This window comes from Halichoerus grypus, chromosome 3 (assembly GCF_964656455.1).
Source record: "Halichoerus grypus chromosome 3, mHalGry1.hap1.1, whole genome shotgun sequence".
Classification (NCBI taxonomy): domain Eukaryota; kingdom Metazoa; phylum Chordata; class Mammalia; order Carnivora; family Phocidae; genus Halichoerus; species Halichoerus grypus.
In genome coordinates this window covers 153,768,579-153,785,415 of record NC_135714.1, presented here as the reverse complement: position 1 = coordinate 153,785,415, position 16,837 = coordinate 153,768,579, and the positions used below count along the sequence as shown (strand labels likewise).

At 40.0% G+C, this 16,837-nt stretch overlaps 1 protein-coding gene and 1 non-coding gene across 7 annotated transcripts in view; one reads left to right on the top strand and one right to left on the bottom strand.

The window, feature by feature from the left end:
- MSRA (methionine sulfoxide reductase A) overlaps positions 1–16,837 on the top strand; it is a 482,141-nt gene that overhangs the window by 53,420 nt on the left and 411,884 nt on the right. The gene's annotated exons all lie outside the window — the stretch shown is intronic.
- On the bottom strand, positions 7,430–7,502 carry TRNAN-GUU (transfer RNA asparagine (anticodon GUU)). The gene has a single exon. It is a non-coding gene; the product is annotated as a tRNA-Asn (tRNA).

Sequence of the window (16,837 nt, the reverse complement as noted above, 5' to 3'; positions counted from 1 at the left end):
CAGAGGATTGAGAAACCAGAAGGACTGGGGGCCGTGCTGGGTGTTGTATATTGAGCCCTCCTTTCCCTGCCGGTTACTATTTATTTGTAACTGCTTTGATAATTACATATAATTATATATCTGTTTTAAAATCTGAATGTGAAAGTATGCTCTCTTCACTTTACTGACAGGCGTTTGGTTGTTCAAGACATTTGGCACCACTGCCTGTAGGAGGATAGTTTGCCATGAGCAAGGGTAGGTAGGTAAAGTTCTAGGTAGAAATGAACAACTGGTGGAAGACTGGACTTGCAAATCCAAATCTTAAGGAAAAAGTCCTGGTTTGGAGTTTACAGATTTGCCTTTCTTAAAGGCAGTGGCCGTGTGCTTGGCTCAATGCATGTTTCCCTCATTATACTTGCTTCCTATTTAGTGCGGTGAATGAGCCTCCAGACAACACAGAAGGAAACCAGCTATATGTTCTGTCCCTGGCTGAACTTTGGTAATACTTCCTTCTTCCATTTACTGAATTCTTTCCTGGAATCAGCAGTTGGCATCAGTCACCATCTCTGTACCACTACTTCACGATTTAAAAGTTTTATGGAAACCTCAATAAAGAATGTGTGAAAAGAGTAACTGTCCTTTATTTAATTAAAAACTCTGTTTTTCCTATGTTATCTACATTACCACAACCCTCTGAGAAACATACACAGACACACTCGCACACACCCCACGTTTCAGGTGAGAAAATTGAGGCTCAGAGAGGTGAAGTGCTGGCTTAGTGACATTACAGCCAAATCAAGTCTTCTGCCTCCAGATCCCTTGTTCATTCCATTATTTGGCATTTGTTCACTCCGTGATGGGGTCACTAGAAGAGCAGCTTGCTACTATTATAGGAGCCCTTCCCATATACACTTGGGACCTCGTACTTAGGTAAATCCTCTGCCCTCCATTCATTCATTCATTCAAGAGGTCAATCCATCATTCATTTAATATCTAACTGTCTATTAGAGCTAAGTGATGAGGATACAGTAATGGACACAACCTACACACTGCCTTCATGGAGCTTATCATATGGCGGTGCAGAAAGACTGCAATTAAATTCAATCAAGTGTAATGACAGGTATGACAGGAGAAGAAGAGGGTCCTCGTTTAAAAATCCTCCTTTTCAAGAAAAGCAAAGCTGGTGGCATCACAGTTCTGGACTTCAAGCTCTATTACAAAGCTGTAATCATCAAGACAGTATGGTACTGGCACAAAAACAGACACATAGATCAATGGAACAGAACAGAGAGCCCAGAAATGGACCCTCAACTCTGTGGTCAACTAATCTTCGACAAAGCAGGAAAGAATGTCCAATGGAAAAAAGTCTCTTCAACAAATGGTGTTGGGAAAATTGGACAGCCACATGCAGAAGAATGAAACTGGACCATTTCCTCACACCACACACAAAAATAGACTCAAAATGGATGGAAGACCTAAATGTGAGACAGGAATCCATCAAAATCCTTGAGGAGAACACAGGCAGCAACCTCTTCGACCTCGGCCGTAGCAACTTCTTCCTAGAAACATCACCAAAGGCAAGGGAAGCAAGGGCAAAAATGAACTATTGGGACTTCATCAAGATAAAAAGCTTTTGCACAGCAAAGGAAACAGTCAACAAAACCAAAAGACAACTGACAGAATGGGAGAAGATATTTGCAAATGACATATCAGATAAAGGGCTAGTATCCAAAATCTATAAAGAACTTATCAAACGCAACACCCAAAGAACAAATAATCCAATCAAGAAATGTGCAGAAGACATGAACAGACATTTCTGCAAAGAAGACATCCAAATGGGGTGCCTGGGTGGCTCAGTTGGTTAAGCAACTGCCTTCAGCTCAGGTCGTGATCCTGGAGTCCCAGGATCGAGCCCCACATCGGGCTCCCCGCTCAGTGGGGAGTCTGCTTCTCCCTCTGACCCTCTCCCCTCTCATGCTCTCTCTCACTCTCTCTCAAATAAATAAATAAAATCTTAAAAAAAAAAAAAAAAGACATCCAAATGGCCAACAGACACATGAAAAAGTGCTCAACATCACTCGGCATCAGGGAAATCCAAATCAGAACCTCCATGAGATACCACCTCACACCAGTCAGAATGGCTAAAATCAACAAGTCAGGAAATGACAGATGTTGGCGAGGTTGCGGAGAAAGGGGAACCCTCCTACACTGTTGTTGGGAATGCAAGCTGGTGCAGCCACTCTGGAAAACAGTATGGAGGTTCCTCAAAAAGTTGAAAATAGAGCTACTGTACAACCCAGCAATTGCACTACTGGGTATTTACCCCAAAGATACAAATGTAGTGATCCAAAAAGGCACGTGCACCCCAATGTTTATAGCAGCAGTGTCCACAATAGCCAAACTATGGAAAGAGCCTAGATGTCCATCGACAGATGAATGGATAAAGAAGATGTGGTGTGTATATATATACAATAGAATATTAGGTAGCCATCAAAAATTGAAATCTTGCCATTTGCAACTACGTGGATGGAACTAGAGGGTATTATGCTAAGCGAAATAAGTCAATCAGAGAAAGACAATTATCATATGATCTCACTGATATGAGGAATTTGAGAAACAAGACAGAGGATCATAGGGGAAGGGAGGGAAAAATGAAACAAGACGAAACCAGAGAGGGAGACAAACCATAAGAGACTTAATCTCAGGAAACAAACTGAGGGTTGCTAGAGTGGAGGGGGATGGGAGGGATGGGGTGGCTGGGTGATAGACATTGGGGAGGGTATGTGCTATGGTGAGCTCTGTGAATTGTTTAAGACTGATGAATCACAGACCTGTACCCCTAAAGCAAATAATACATTATATGTTAATAAAAAAAAATCCTCCTTTCCCTCTTCAACATAAAGGGAGAATTAAAATTCAAATATTTTAAAGAACATGGACCTCTTTGAAAGTGAGACTTTTGAAGTTTTTTAATATGACACTGAGTAGAGAGCCATAAAATAAACAAAGACTCCAGAATTTTAGAATGTTAGAGATCATTTAGTTTGCTTCTTTGTAGCCAAACCAATGGGAAGCTCCTTTTTTTAGGCTTCTGAGAAGCAGAACTAGAATTTCTGGACAGCAGTGCTCCATGCTAAACAGTACCTAGCAAAGAGGTGCATAATAAATTATTCTGTGGAACTCTGACTCAGAACATTCTCCACACTTAATCTTCCACCTGGATTCCCTTTAATGCTTTGGAATAACAGATCAGTGGAGATGAGCTTTGTTTGGCTATTTCTAGATGTAAGTGTTAGGGAAAAAAAAGAAAAAGGAAAAGAAAACCACAAAAACCCAATGTGCAGTTTAAATAAAGAAAAATGAGTTTTACTTCCAAGAGAGCTTTTGCCATTTTATTAATGCTTATTCTCCTTCGGAGAGCTCATTATTGAACAGAGTGTGACAGTAGTTTACCATGGTGAATGTGTCTTGTCTGGGCCAGGGGATGAATTAGAGCACTGATAAAGGCCAGAGGAGCGGGCGGAACTGTACCTAAATTACCCCGAGATAGTTGCCAAGCTATTCGACTTTTTTAAAGACCTCCAGAGAGCATCCTTAATCGCCTCTAGTTTCCCTTTTCAGTGTTTAATACCTTTGCTGTCAGGAAATTCTTCCTCATATTTAACCCAATTTTCCCTTGCCACAGTTTGATCCCATTTCTCTTGTTGTCCTTGGTGGTGACAGAATAGTGGGTCATTATCTTGTTGGTAATATCCTTAATGTCCTTGAAGGGCATCAGGAAGTTTCTCCAGTGAAATGAAACATATTCCTTTTCTCTCTTCCCCACCCTTCTTCTCATGGTTCCTATTTGGAAATACAGTCTTTGACATTTTGCACTTAAGTATCTGATCTGAATATTCACATCAGTCCTTTCTTGAGGCATCCATTGATCCCGTTTTTACTCAAAGAGGAAGATTGTTTTGTTGCTTCCCTTGCTTGAATGAACTTGTCAGTTGAATGAACTTGTCTGCTCTTTGCTGCCCTCCCTCTAGGTGTGAGGTGCCATTCTAGAGGCTGAAGGGGGTGTGACAAGGAGTTCCTGTCTCTGACTTACACGTACAAGGAGGGATCCTAATGCTTCTAACCACTCATGGTCTCACCATAGATGGATAGTTCATGGATTGGGCCTGCTGGTTTCTCTTTTCCATGAAAACATTTGATTTCAGGTTACATTTTGGTGCATTTAGGATCTCCATCGACCTTATCCTCAGAAAGATACGGCATGTCAATAAAGTTGACAGTATCATGCTATCAGTATGCTCCGCCCTCTTGATTTAATTTTATGAATGTCACAAGGGAAGTTGGAACATACAAACTTTGTATACAGAACTGATGGGTGAACATGTCTGTTTCCCATCAGATTTCTGTACCATCCTCACAAGGGGGTGTGACTGATCTTTTATCTCCCCAGCACTTCTCAGAAATGCGTGACACGTTTTAAGCAAACTTAATGACTGCTGGTTGCTTGTCAAATGAGTTATTGGGAAATTTACTTTATTTTGTTGTTGTTGGTTTCTGTCTCCTTATTCCTTTCACCTAAACACAAAAGCAGCTCAGAGCTTTTGCCTGCTGCCAGGGTGGGCAGCCCTCCCACCTCGGCTGCCAAGCTTTTAGCAGATGAAATAAAAATCTATTTATAACTGGTCTCTGATGGATTTCCTCCCTACCTGTGGTAGTGCTCCATCAGCAGGTGTACTGAACAGATGGAGAAGGGTTTTAATTTTTTCAGTTCAATTAGATCAGCTCTCCAGGTTCAGACCAGCACATTCCCTTTCTTACTTAGTTTCTTCCTCTTGGCATTAAAATTGTTGAGCATAGCAAAAGACAAATGAAGACCAGGAGATACAATGCATGTAGTGCCTGACTTTAAAATAAATACTCTGGCAAAGGAACCAGAGACATCAGACAATTCAACATCAGACAGTATATCAGTTTTAACCCTTCTCTTCCTAGCACCTAATTTTAATGTTATTTAAATTAATATTTGGAGTACTAAAATGCTGAAGTGTATGCATGCTTTCTTTTTCCTTATGATGTGCTTTTAGCATTTGAATTTACACATTTTGAAAATCTATCATGCTGTTTTTCAAGAACAGTTTGTCTCTGATAGTAGTTCAGTATATATTGTGAAGAACTGAAATGAGGAGCTGAAGTCATTAATTTCATGAGGTTTATTTGCCTTCTTTTTCCACCAATGGTTGAATTGTCCAGGAGAGTGATGAAATGGTAGCATGCAGTCCAAAACCAGTCTGAATGTGACCTTATTTAGCTCTGGATTTTACCATCACTAGCCAGTGAAAGATAGGTTACCATAATTTCTGACTTCAACATATTTATAGGTATTGTTATACTTAGCACATTTGCTCTTAGTAGGTTCTATCATCTCTTATTCCCAAGAGCCTAGATTTCAGTTAATCCCTGGCTCTCAGATGTGAGGCCAAGGCTGACTGACTCATTGAGTGATTCATGCATCCAACAGACATTTACTAAGCTCCTGTCCAGTTTTATGACATTGCTGTCACTGAGGCCCACAATTTAGGCCCCACTCTGTTCCCTCTAGCACCATTAAAATTACTTAGTTATCTATTGGAAGCTGGGTTTGAAACAAGCAAGATTTGGCCTATTTCAGTATTTTTTTTTTTTTTTTTTGGAGTAAAACAAGATTTCATTGTTAACAAGGGTACTTCTGAGTTGCAGAAATTCTTCCGGTTTTTAAGTACAGATTTTATTAGAAGCAAGCTCCGCCACCCCCCATTGCATTTTGCTCAATTCTTAATCATTCCTGGGTGATTTTTTTCATAGATGTGGATTGTCCAGATTTGTGGCTTGCTCTCTAGCCTCTTTTCCCATCTTCTTGCCCACTAAGATTCATATCAGAGGTGTCTCCAGCAGCCAAGAGAGATTTAAATAAATCACTGCTGGCTAGAAATGGGAACAGTTTAGTTAGGAGAAATAGCATAAATGAAAACCACCACTGTTCATCTATGTCATTGTCTGATGAGTGCATTTGAAGATTCTCTTTAGTTGTTTGCTGTGCTTTTTAAAATGGGCTCTCATATTTGGACAATAACTTAAATATTATCCAGGAAAATCACCTCCTTTGATCCTTCTGTCTCCTTTGCAGAATCTGTCAAGTGACTGTCTTGGTTTTCACAATAGAGATCTCACTTTCGCCAAGGCTGGCTGACCTGTGCTATCTTTGGTAGGTTATTCTATAGAGCTGTGATGCTGTGATCTTTCTTCCTATTACTTTCATGTGCTGATCCTCCTTGTACCTTTTTGGGGTCACACAGAACAAAATCTAATTCTGATATGTGGCAGCCTTTCACATATTTGAAAAATATCCCTTCTGTATTCAACCATTTATATATGACATGATTTAGTTGCCTGGCTTTCCTCTAACCCACTCTAATTTAGCTACTTCTGTAGAACAGAGGGCCATGCAGACTGTGGAACAACATTTTATCTAGGTGCAGTCTGACAAGTGCCAGGAAAAGCCAGATCATCACTGTCCTAGTTAGAGGTCTAGAGGTCAAGCAAGTCTGAAAATTTCTTATTTGCTCGATTTGACTACATAGAGCATCTTAGACCCCCATAGGACAACAGAGTTTCTCTTATATCCAGAGACAGGCAGAATGCTTCTGGGCTGTGATGGGTTCACTTTGATCATCTGGACCGAGCTTCTGTCATGCCTTGGTACTCGCTACAAGGCTGTGTGATCATGGTGTGTCAACGTACGGTGAATGATGTCGAATAGGTGCTGAATGACCAATTTGGGGCCATCTGGAATGCTTATGTGGCCTGTGAACGTAAATCATTCCACCTCATCCTGGCTCCTTCCCTCATTGCAATGCTGTACCACTGTATAGTTTTCTCTCACAGGGCCACTTAATCTTGTCTCCTTTTAAATACTTTGTAAAAGCGAAAACAATGGGATGCTAGGTCCTCAAAATATATAAAATAGATTCCCAGGTTCACTCCATTTATGATTCATCCATCTCTTCTCCTGTAGCAAGCAGAATCATCATAGGGAGGGACCATCAGACAGGTTTCTTGGTAATTTTTTTTTTTTTTGGCATACCTTTAGCATATCATGTGTCATTTCCAAGGGAAAGGGTGTATGACTGGGGATGGAAGTATCTTAATGTGGGAATGTTTAGTCTCTCCAGAAGTACCTGGCACAAGGTAGGTACTCAGTAAATGTTTGTTGAATGGAGTGAGGCAGAAGCTTTTATTCCATGTTGTGGCCACCATTGTTTCAAAAGCTATTATGCCACAAGAGTGGCAGAGTTTCCTCCAGCCTCCTAATGGGTCCTCACCTAACTGCCACATTTGGGTGGCTCTAGAATGAAGGTCTCTCAAATCTTTATTATTTTACTTTATTATTATTTTTTACTTTAAGTAGGCTCTATGCCCAACATAAGGCTCGAACTTATGACCTTGAGATTAACAGTCACATGCTCTACTGACTGAGCCAGCCAGGCACTCCCCAAATCTCTATTAAATATGTCAAATCCTCAAGCTATCTTAGATTAATACTACCTCTCAAATAGTTGCCTCATGTAGATTCAGCCTTACTTAATTTACTTTAAGTAGTACTCATTTAACAGATATTTTTTGAATATTTTCCATATGCTGGGTGCTATGCTGAGAACTGGGGATACAGTGGAGAGCAAAAAATTCAGATCTCTGTCCTCAATACAGTGGGGGGAACAGACCAAATATATGTTACATAGGTAGGGGTGTGTGTGTGTTTGTGTAGTATACCACCACAGATTGTAAAGCACAAGTGCAAGGAGCTATGAGAACTTATTTTTGAGCTACTACTATGTGCCAGGCATTTTGCTAAGTACTAGGATTAGATAGAACAAGGATGTTAAAAAGGAAGAGAAATTAAATAGGTATAGTCTGTCATCAGGAAACTGAAAATCTAGCTGCAGAGAAATAAAAACAATTATGGCCCAATATGAGAAGTCCCATGAGAATTATTATGAGCAAAGGGTTACCCAGTCACAGAGGTAGGCATGATCAATTCTGTGCTACAATGAACTTGACATTTGAGTTGAATCTTAAATGATAAGTAGAACTGTATCAAGTGTAGAGACCAGGAGGAGACATTCGAGGGAGGGAAAAGCATAAGTGAAGACATAGAGACAAAACTACGTGGGATATCTGAGGTCTGACAAATAGTTCTATGTGGCTAGAGCACAGAGTGAGCGATGGACTTTTAGAAGGGAAAGTGGGAAGGACATGCTGCAGTTTTTTGAAGACCTTGCTGTGAAAAGTTAGGATCCTTGCTATAGAGACAAACCTCAGATGCAGAGGACGTCACAAGGAGAATGCTATGTCAGACTTTACAATTTGAAAATATTAGGTTTAAATGGATGATTTTCTAAGAAAATAGAAATTACCAAAATTGCCTTTAAAGTAGGTAGAAGAGCATAAGTAGATCAAGAATAATGAAAGGCATGGAGAAGGGAAAGCGGTTAAGAAATTAGGATCTAAAATGCCATTGGGATTATGTAGTTTTAAAAGCAGAGTATATGGCTAGAATGCCTGGGTTATTTAACATCTTCGAGAACACAGGGGAAGAAGGAAAATGTGCTCATTCATGTTATTAGACTGGGATAACCTGTTAAGGACAGTCAGGATAAAAGCCCAAATCTAAGATGTTAGCAATTTTATTTATTTATTTATTTATTTATTTATTTATTTATTTATTTATTTTTAAGATTTTATTTATTTATTTGACAGAGACACAGCGAGAGAGGGAACACAGGCAGGGGGAGCGGGAGAGGGAGAAGCGGGCCTCCCGCTGAGCAGGGAGCCCGATGCGGGGCTCGATCCCAGGACCTGGAATCATGACCTGAGCCGAAGGCAGATGCTTAATGACTGAGCCACCCAGGCGCCCCTAAGATGTTAGCAATTTTAAAAGAGAACTTCTTTTTGTTTCTCAAAGGAGCCAGCACTGCTCCGTGTACTATGTCCTTGGAACACACTGTCTCATTTAAACCTCACACGCCCCTCAGTGAGTGCATATTCTGTGATTTATGGTGGGGAGACTGAGGCTTTAGTGAGGACCGACTGGGCTCACTTCATCTGGGCATATAGCCTCTTATTTCTAATGTTGGGCTTTTGTGGTCAGCCTTTTTTCTTGGTCAAATTTGCGAGAAATTTATATACTTTATTATTCTTTTCAAAGACTCAGTTCTTAGGTTCATTTATTTATCTGAGTAGATTTCTTCTTCTTTATTTGCATTTTGTTTGTTCTTTAATTCATTAGTCTGTTCTGACACCCAAGTCCCAGGTTTTATCAACATTCTGAGACCACCTCCTTATCTTAAAAGAATAATTTGCCATAATCAGGTAGAGTTTACTCCAGAAACACAAGGATAGTTCAGTATTAGGATAGCTAGTGTTGTAATGAATCCTATCAGTTCATTAGAGGGGAAACTCTGTATGGTCATCCTGATAGTTACTCAAAACCATTTGATTTAATCCAATGTCTACTTTTTCCTAAAAATAAGGAGACAAAAAGCTCTTTGTAAAGGAGAAGTAGAAGGTGACTTTCCTCACACAATCGAGTATCTATGAAAAGCCATTAGCAATATCACTTGACTTGGTGGAAAAAGAAAGCATTCATATTAAAGTCATGACCAGATAAAATGCTTGGTGTCTTCATAGTTATTCAACCTTGTGTTAGAAATTTCAGCCAATGCCATAAACAATATAAAGAAATAAATACAAATATTGGAAAAGAAACAAGAACGTTATTTTCAGTTATAACTACCTGGAAGGTTCATGAAAAGATACTTATTGAGTGAGACATAACATATAACTTTTACGATAGTTATACGATATAACTATCGTATATGTTAAGCTCCCTGTCTTGCAAAACTTAGTGTGTTGGGGAAGATATTCAATTAAATGCAATTCCAATTGCATTAAATTAATTAATTAAATTAAATGCAGTTAATTTCTAAATTATTAAATAACATTACATTAAATTATTAAGTAATTACTTAATTAAATTCCAATTAAATGCAATTCTAGTATAGTGTTATAAATTCCATGATGGAGAAAACACAGAGTGCTATGGGAACTATCGTATAGTTGGGGCTGTCCTAACTTTGGAAGACTGGGCAAGTTTTTCTGTTCTTTAGACTTGCCAAGTTCATTACTGCCTTCTGGTGGTGCCATTCCCTCTGTCTGGGAAGCCTTGAACTTTTATGGCTGGCTCCTATAATTACTCAGGTCTCAGCTCAGGTGTCTCCTTTTCAGAGAGGTCATTCCTGACCACCCCATCGAAAGCAGCCCCTCGCCCCCACCAGTCACTCTTTTCCCATCACTCTGTTTTATTTTATTCACAACAAGGTCACTCTCTGTAGTGGTCTCATCTGTTTGTTACTTGTTTATTGTCTCTACTCCCATCACCTAGAACGTAGGAACGGCACAAGAACCTTGTTCTTGCTTGCTGTGGTATCCTAAGAGTGGAGAACTGTGTCTTCACCTAGTAGGTGCTCACTAAATATCTGTTGGGTGAATGTGCTGGAAGACAGGAGGTGGAGATGCAGATGACGACAACTGGCAAAGAAGGCAGGACCTGGGTTGGGTTGGACTTGGCAGGTGCTGTGGACTGAATGTTTGTGTCCCCCTGAAATTCCTTTGTGGAAGCCAAATCCCAGTGTGATGGTATTAGAGGAAGGGGCCTTTGGGAGGTAATTAGGTCATGAGGGTAGAACCCTTATGAGTGGGATTAGTGCCCTTATCAGAAGAGACACCAGAGAGCTGGCTTCCTCTTTCTCTGGTTCCACACCGTGAGGATACAACAAAAAGCTATCAGAAAACTAGGATAGTCTTGCCAGACACCAGATCAACCAGCACCTTGATCTTGGACTTTCCAGCCTCCGGAACTGTGAGAAATCAATGTTTGTTGTCAACTGAAGCCACCCAGTCTGTGGTGTATTTGTTATAGCATCCTGAGCTGACTGATAATGCAGAAGGTATGGCATTGATGAGGACAGGTTTGTTTTTTTTTTTCAACAGCTCTATTGAGAACTAATTGACATATAATATTGTATCAATTTAAGATGTACAAAGTGATGATTTGATACGTGTTAGGTAATACATATACGGCTAGTTCATACTTTCATCACCTCACATAGTTACCATTTTTTTTGTGGTGAAAACGTTTAAGTTTTACTATCTTAGCAACTTTCAAATATACAATACAGTATTGTATACTATAATCATGGTGTACATTACATCCCCAGAACTTACTCATTTTAAAACTGGAAATTTGTACTCTTTGATCATCTTTGTCCTTTCAACTCTCCCTGACGCCCCCTGCTGCAACTACTAGTTTGCTCTTTGTTGCTATGAGTTTGGTTTTTTCATTTTTAGATTCTACATGTAAGTGAGATCATACAGACTTTGTCTCTCTCTGTCTGATTTATTTCACTTGGCATAATGCCCTCAAGGTCCATCTATGTTGTTGTAAGTGGCAGAATTTCCTTATTTATTTATTTATTTTTAAAGATTTATTTATTTATTTTAGAGAGAGAGAGGGAGAGAGAGAGCATGAGCGGGAAGGGCAGCGGGAGAGGGAGAGAGAATCTGAAGCAGACTCCTCCATGCCTAACGCAAAGCCCGATGTGGGGCTGGATCCCACGACCCTAAGATCATGACCTGAGCCGATACCAAGAGTCAGACACTCAGATGACTGGGCCACTCAGGCACCCCTCCTTTTTTTTTAAATGGCTGAATAATATTCCTTTGTGAGATAGATATATAACATTTTCTTTATCCATTCACTTGTAGGTGGACACTAAGGTTATTTCCATATCTTGGCTATTGTAAACAGTACTACAGTAAACATGGGGGTACAGATATCTCTTTGAGAGACTGATTTCCTTTCCTTCAGGTATATACTCAGAAGTGGCATTGCTGGATCATATGGTAGTTCTATTTTTATTTTGTTTGAGGAGCCTTCATATTGTTTTCCACAGTGGCTGCACCAGTTTACGTTCCCACCAACAATGCACAAGGGTTCCCTTTTCTCCACATTCTCATCAACACTTGTTATCACTTGTCTTTTTCATGACAGGTGCAAAGTGGTATCTCACTGTGGTTTTCATTCATTTATGTGATGATTAGTGATATTGAGCACCTTTTCAGACCTGTTGGCCATTTGTATATCTTCTTTGGAAAGATGTCTATTTTAAAAATAAAGTTGTTTATTTATTCATCATTTATTTATTTATGCTGTTGTATGAGTTCTTTTGGATACTCACCCCTTACCAAATACGTGATTTGCAAATGTTTTCTCCCATTCCATAGGTAGGCTTTTCATTTTGTTGATGGTTTCCTTTGCTGTGCAGAAGCTTTTTAGTTTGATGTAGTACCATTTATTTATTTTTGCTTCTGTTGCTTGTGCTTTGGGTGTCATATCCAGAAAATCATTGCCAAGACCAATGTCAAAGAGCTTTTCCCTAATATTTTCCTCTAGATTTATATGGTTATAGGTCTTAGATTTAGTCTTTAGTCCATTTCAAGTTAGTTTTTGTGAGTAGTATAAGATAAGAATCCAGTTTCATTCTTTAGAATATGTGTCTAATGCCATATATTTTTGAGTTTTCCAACTTTCCTCCTGTGGCTGATTTTTAGTTTCATATACCATTGTGGCCAGAAAAGATACTAGATATAATTTTTGTCTTCTTGAGAATGTTGAGACTTGTTTTGGGGCCTAACATATGATCTATCCTAGAAAATGTTCCATGTATGCTTGAGAAGAATGTGTATTCTGCTATTGTTGGGTGGAATGTTCTCTATGTGTCTGTTAGATACATTTGGTGTATAACATTGTTCAAACCTTCAGCTTCCTTATTGATTCTCTGTCCATTGTTAAGAGTGGGGTATTAAAACCCCCAACTATTATTGTCTTGCTGTTTATTTCTCCTTTTACTTCTGTTAGTATTTGCTTTATATAATTAAGTGCTTTGATGTTGTGTGTGTAAATATTTACGATTGTTATATTTTCTTGACGGATTGATCTCCTTATCATTATATAATGACTTCTTTGTCTCTTTTTACCATTTTTAGCTTAAAGTCTATTTGTCTATATAAGTATAGCTATCACTGTTTCTTTTGGTTATTATTTGTTTGAAATATCCCACAATTCCATCCCTTTGCTCTCAGTATGTATGTCCTTAAAGTGAGTCTCTTGTAGGCAGCAGTATCATTGGGTGTTTTTTTTTTTTTTTAATCCATTCAGCCATTCTTTGTCTTTTGACTGGAGAATTTGATCCATTTGCATTTAAAGTAATTATTGATAGGTAAGGAATTACTATTGCCATTTTACTGTTTTTTGACTGTTTTGTAGAGCCTTTGTTCCTTGCTTCCTCTCTTTGCTGTGCTCCTTTCTGTTTTGATGACTTTTTGTGGCTATATGCTTGACTCCTTTGTCATATTCTTTTGAGTATCTGCTATAGGGTTTTCCTTTGTGAATATCGTGAGGCTTACATAAAATATCTTATAACATCCTATTTTAATCTGATAAGTTAACTTCAATGGTATACAGAAACATTATACTTATATTTCTTCCTCCACCCCCTCACATTTTAGGTTATTGATGTTACCATTTTCCATCTCTTTTGTAGTGTGTATCCAATAACAGATTAATGTACTTGTGGTTATTTTTAATATGTTTGGATTTTAACTTTTAAACTAGAGCTGTAAGTGAATTACATACAAGCATTATAATATTAAGGAATGTGACTTTGACCATGTATTTACCTTTACCAGTAAATTGTACACATTCCTATGGTTTTTTACAATGTTAATTAGCATATTATTTCCATATGCAGAATACTGTATAGCATTTCCTGAAAGGCAGGTCTGGTAGTGATGAACTCCCTTAGCTTTTGTTGGTTTGGCAAAGTATCTCTCTTTCATTTCTTTTTTTTTTTTTTTTTAAAGATTTTATTTATTTGACAGAGAGAGACAGCGGGAGAGGGAACACAAGCAGGGGGAGTGGGAGAGGGAGAAAGAAGCAGGCTTCCCACTGAACAGGGAGCGCGATGCGGGGCTCGATCCCAGGACCCCGGGATCATGACCTGAGCCACCCAGGCGCCCCTCTCCTTCATTTCTGAAGGATGGCTTTGGTTAATGGTTTTTTTTTTTTTCCTTTCAAAATTTTGAATATATCATTTCACTGTCTTCTGGCCTGTAAAGTTTTTGTTGAGAAATCTGCTTATAGTCTTATTGGAGCTCCCTTGAATATGAAAAGTCACTTTTCTCTTGCTGCTTTTAAAATTCTCCCTTCATTTTTGACTTCTGACAATTTAATTAGGATGTGTCTAGTTGTAGCCCTTTTCAGTTCAATAAATTTGGGGTCCTTTGGGCCTCATGAATCTGGATGTCTATTTCTCTCCCTGAGTTTGGGAAATTTTCAGCCATTATTGCTTTAAATAGGCTTTCTGTCCCTTTCACTTCCTTTTTGCCTTCTGGATTCTCATAATGTGTATATTGTTTCTTTTGATGGTATCTCTAAGACCTATAGGCTTTCCTCACTCTTTTTCATTCCTTTTTCTTTTTGCCTCTCTGATTGGATAATTTCCAATGACCTATCTTTCAGTTCATTAATTCTTTATTCTACCTGGTTGAGTCTGACATTGAAGCTTTCTATTGAATTCTTTAATTCAGTCAGTGTATTATTCAGCTCTAGGATTTCTGTTTTTTAAATTTTTTTTATGGTTTCTATTTCTTTGTTGAACTTCTCATTTTGTTCATGTGTTGTTTTCCTAACTTCATTTAGTTGTCTGTGTGTTCTTGTAGTTCACTGAACTTCTTTAAGAGGACTATTCTGTTTATTTAAGTTTTAAAATTTTAATTCCAGTATAGTTAACATACAGTGTTATATTAGTTTCAGGTGTACAATATAGTGATTCAGCAATTCTGTGTATTATTCGGTGTTCATCATGATAAGTGTACTCTTAATTCCCTTCACCTATTTCACCCATCCCCTACCCACCTCCCCTCTGGTAACCATCAGTTTGTTCTCTATATTTAAGAGTCTGTTTCTTGATTTGTCTCTCCCTCTCTTTTTAAAGAGCATTATTCTGAAATCTTTGGTAGACAGTTCATACATCTCCAGTTCTTTAGGGTCAGTTATTGGAGCTTTATTAGTTTCCTTTGGTGGTATCATGTTTGTATGATTCTTTGTGATCCTTGATTCCTTCTATTGGAATTGCATGTTTGAATAAGTAGTCTCCACTTTCAGACTTTACAGGTTTGCTTCAGCAGGGTAAAGCCTTCACCAGTCAGCTCAGCTTGGGGTACTGGACAGGTCAGCTGGTAACTTATGTTCATAGCAGGCAGAGCTTGCTGTTGGGGTCTCTGCCTATGTTCTGACGTTGGGAGGGGTGACACTAGCTGGGCTAAGTGGTTGGGTGGGCCTGTTGGCTGGCCTCTGCACTCAGGCAGGGCCACTGGGTGGCTTCTTGATCTGGCAGAGCTGCTGGCTGCGGTCAGGTGAGATAACTGGCTAGACTCTGCAGTCACCTCTGGTTGAGCAAGGTCACAGACTTTGTTCCCTGGCAGGGTAGGTCAGGTCAGTTGTTGGCTATGCTCTGCTGTTTGGCAAGGTCACTGGCTGAGCTCTTTGATTGGAGGGGCCTTCAGCTGTATCCCGAAGTTGGGTGGGTCTAGAGACTGGGCTCCACAGTCAAGGAGGGGAAACTGTCCAGGCTCCTTTGTTGAGTTGGGCTGCAGGCTATGCTCTGAGATTATGCAGGGTCTCTGGCTGGACTCCCTGTCTAGGTGAGGCCATAGGCTATGTTAAGCAGTTGACTAGGGCTATAGGCTTGGTTCTGTGGCCAGGCAGTACCATAAGCTGGGCTCCAAGGGCTTCCTTGAGTCACTTTAGGCTCTCTGGTTGTTGGAGGTCAGAGACTGTACTTAACAGTTGAGCCAGATCGATGGCCTGGTTCCCTGCCAAACCCTGCCTAATCTGGGCTATAGGATGAGCTTTGTGGTGGAGTGGGTTCTCTGGCCAGGCCTACTAGTCAGGCCAAGAATGGAGGCTATACTCAGTAGTTGGGCAGGGCTGCAAATTTGCTTCCGTGTCTGGGCAGCCTCATAATATAGGCTCTACAGCCAGTATGGCTTGTCTGGTGACCCAGATCAGGTACAATTGCCAACCAAGCTCTGTGGCCAGATGGAGCCGCTGGCTCAGCCCTGCAGATGGACAGAGCCACTGGCTGGGATCTATGCTCCAGTGCCCCTGCAAGCAAGGATGTGGTTTCCCACAATCTCAGGGCTGGTTGCTATAAGCCCTGCTTCCTGTGCCATCTCTCTCTGATCCCTGTTGGTCAAACCCTGCAGGTTTCCCTAGTGATCTCTATGAGGGGAGATCTGAGTGGGCCTCCCAGGAAGCATCCTGTAATACTGGGGTAGCTGGATGTCCACCTTGGGCTCTCTTTTTCCATGGGAGAAGCTGTAGGTCCAGGGGGCGCTCTTGGTGCAGCACTGTGCCAGTCTGCAGGAGGGGTGATGTGGTTAGAGTGTAGTCCTTCCTCTTATCCTTCTAATGTAGTCCTTTTTGGTCTCTGTGGCTCATTGGGGTGCTTAAGCCTTACCCCAAGGTTGTGGGATTCTCACAGTGGTATCTTGTTTATGGATAATTGTTAGTAGGTCTTCTTGTGAGAGGGACTGAAGTTGGGAATGACTTAGGTTGCTATCGTGATGATATCACCCTGGGTTTTTGTTTGCTTGCTTGCTTGTTTATGTAGGATGGACTTGAGCAAGTGCTGAGGGGGAG